The sequence below is a fragment of the Leptonychotes weddellii genome, chromosome 5 (assembly GCF_054177405.1).
Source record: "Leptonychotes weddellii isolate Sample4059 chromosome 5, ASM5417740v2, whole genome shotgun sequence".
Lineage (NCBI taxonomy): Eukaryota > Metazoa > Chordata > Mammalia > Carnivora > Phocidae > Leptonychotes > Leptonychotes weddellii.
The window spans coordinates 103406337-103409153 of record NC_138373.1 but is presented as its reverse complement, the minus strand read 5'-3'; the positions used below and the strand labels follow the sequence as shown (position 1 = coordinate 103409153).

Genomic DNA, 2817 nt, shown 5'->3' with positions numbered 1-2817 from the left:
AGATGAACCATGAGAGACGATGGACCCTGAGAAACAAACTGAGGGTTCTAGAGTGGAGGATGGGTTAGCCTGGTGATGGGTATTAAAGAGGGCACGTTCTGCATGGAGCACTGGGTGTTATATGCAAACAATGAATCATGGAACACTACATCAAAAACTAATGATGTAATATATGGTTACTAACATAACATAATAATAAAAAAAAAGTTGGTTTAGTTTTTCTGGCTATGGGGCACCTGGGTTATTTTATTTTATTTTATTTTATTTTTTTAAGATTTCATTTATTTATTTGACAGAGAGAGAGAGAGCACAAGCAGGGGGAGAGGCAGAGGGAGAGGGAGAAGCAGGCCCCCCGCTGAGCAAGGAGCCCAATGTGGGACTCAATCCCAGGACCCCGCAATTATGACCTGAGCCAAAGGCAGACGCTTAACTGACTGAGCCACACAGGCACCCCTTTATTTTATTTCTTGAAAGAGAAGGTCAAGAGAAGAAACAGGAGAATGGTGGAGAAGGTTCAGATCATATCACTGAAACACAAGAGAAGGAGCTAGGGCTGTTGGTCCTGGTGAAGAGAAGGGGGTGCTGGGGAACTGATTTAAAATGTCTAGAAGGGGGTGCCTGGGTGGCTCAGTCATTAAGCATCTGCCTTTGGCTCAGGTCATGATCCCAGGGTCCTGGGATCGATCCAGCTCCCTTCTCAGCGGGAAGCCTGCTTCTCCCTCTCCCACTCTCCCTGTTTGTGTTCCCTCTCTCTCTGTCTCTCTCTGTCAAATAAATAAATAAAATCTTTAAAAAAATAAAATAAAAAATAAAATGTCTAGAAGACTAGTACGTGTTATTAGACTGGTTTGTGTGCTACCAGAGAACAGAACTAGAACCAGTGGGTAGGCATTCCAGGAAAGCAGATTTTCCTTAAATTAAGAGACGGACGGGGCGCCTGGGTGGCTCAGTCGTTAAGCGTCTGCCTTCGGCTCAGGTCGTGGTCCCAGGGTCCTGGGATCGAGCCCCGCATTGGGCTCCCTGCTCCGCGGGAAGCCTGCTTCTTCCTCTCCTACTCCCCCTGCTTGTGTTCCTTCTCTCGCTGTCTCTCTCTCTGACAAATAAATAAATAAAATCTTAAAAAAAAGAGATGGACATAAATGAAACTAACCACTGCGGCTTCTTATCTGTTGCTACCTTGGGCTTCTATGATATGGGGATTACCAACTGTCAGTCCATCAGGCCATTTCCACGCCACCAGCCACTCCCTGGGCTCTGCAAAACCCCCAAACGCTAACCAGGTGGCAGTACCTGGGACCTGTCCTTCCTGAAAGACCCTGAGGCTTTCGTTCCTTCACTCTGGTTGTGTTCTGAGATTTCTTTCTGATCTTTTTCAGGAGATAGAAAATATTTGCCTTCCCCTGTCTGGGATGGATATGTTTCTTGAGGCCCAGAGACAACAGACATTGACTCTTTTGTTCCGTTCCACTGTGGGATCAGCATCGCCTCAGCAAAGCAGCATCCACCCTGCTTCACCTGGTACCTGGCTCACAGTTACCACCAGGAGGACCCCCTGACAATAAACAGCATCACACGGCCCCTCCACTTTGCCCTCGCTTTCCTTAAGAATGCCTAAGTTGTTAACCTAGAGACTCGTTCTACCACTGAAGCCCAGGTCGAGGAAACTATGCGTCCTCTGATTCGGGGACCCACTCCTACCGCCCAAACAACATGTAGGAGTTTTCTCTGGGCCAAAGCTTCTGTGTATTATCTCACTTAATTTTAATAACACAGTCCTATGTAGTAGGCACAGAGGAGAAAATGCAGGCAAAGAGAAGTTAGGTAACCCAGCTCAAGGTCACAGTTGCCAAGCGGTAGAAAGGAACCCCAGGCAGGCGGACTCCAGAGCCGGTGACCTTAACCATGACACTAGAATAGCTACGGAGTGCATCATTTATGGAGTGCATAAGACAGCATGACAATGTCTTGAGTGCTCACAACTGGATGAGATTCGTGTTATTGTCTCCACTGCTCCAGGTGACGAAACTGAGACACAAAGAGGTTAAGAAACTTGCCCAAGGACATAGACTCATGAGTAGCAGTGATGGGTAAAACACGGCCAGACTGTGACACTCTGCCCATTGCCAATGAGGTCTCTTTTCCCTCCTCCTGTTTTTTTGTTTTGTTTTGTTTTTAAATTCCAGTTCATTATCATACGGTGTAATATTAGTTGGAGGTGCACAATTTGGTGATTCAGCACCACCATAAAACACCCGGTGCTCATCGCAAGTGCACTCCTTCGAGGGCACCTGGGTGGCTCACTCAGTCGGTTAAGCATCTAACTTCAGCTCAGGTCATGATCCTAGGGTCCTGGGATTGAGCCCCGCATTGGGTCCCTGCTCAGTGGGGAGCCTGCTTCTCCCTCTGCCCACTTATGCTCTCTCTCACTCACTCTGTCTCTCAAATAAATAAATAAAATCTTAAAAAAACAAAAACAAGTGCACTCCTTCATCCCCATCACTTATTTTACCCATCCCCCCACCCACCTCCACTCTATAATTAGAGTCTGTTTCTTGGTTTGCCTCTCTCTCTCTCTTTTTCCTTTGGCAGCAGAAAGGGAAGTTAAGGTATCCATCCTATTTATAATTGCACCAGAAACAATAAGATGCCTAGGAGTAAACCTAACCAAAGAGGTGGAAGAACTGTACTCTGAAAATTATAAAACACTGATGAAAGAAACTGAGGAAGACACAAAGAAATGGAAAGACATTCCATGCCTGTGGATTAGAAGAACAAATATTGTTAAAATGTCTATACTACCCAAAGAGATCTACACAT

General features: G+C 46.0%; 1 long non-coding RNA gene across 1 annotated transcript in view; it reads left to right on the top strand.

Moving 5' to 3' along the window:
* The window catches only part of LOC145721430 (uncharacterized), an 11216-nt gene extending 8728 nt beyond the window's left edge, over nt 1-2488 (top strand). Inside the window, exon 3 of the long non-coding RNA XR_014145105.1 lies at nt 1377-2488. This is a non-coding gene — a long non-coding RNA (uncharacterized LOC145721430). The remainder of the gene's footprint in view (nt 1-1376) is intronic.
* Nucleotides 2489-2817: the final 329 nt, after the last annotated feature.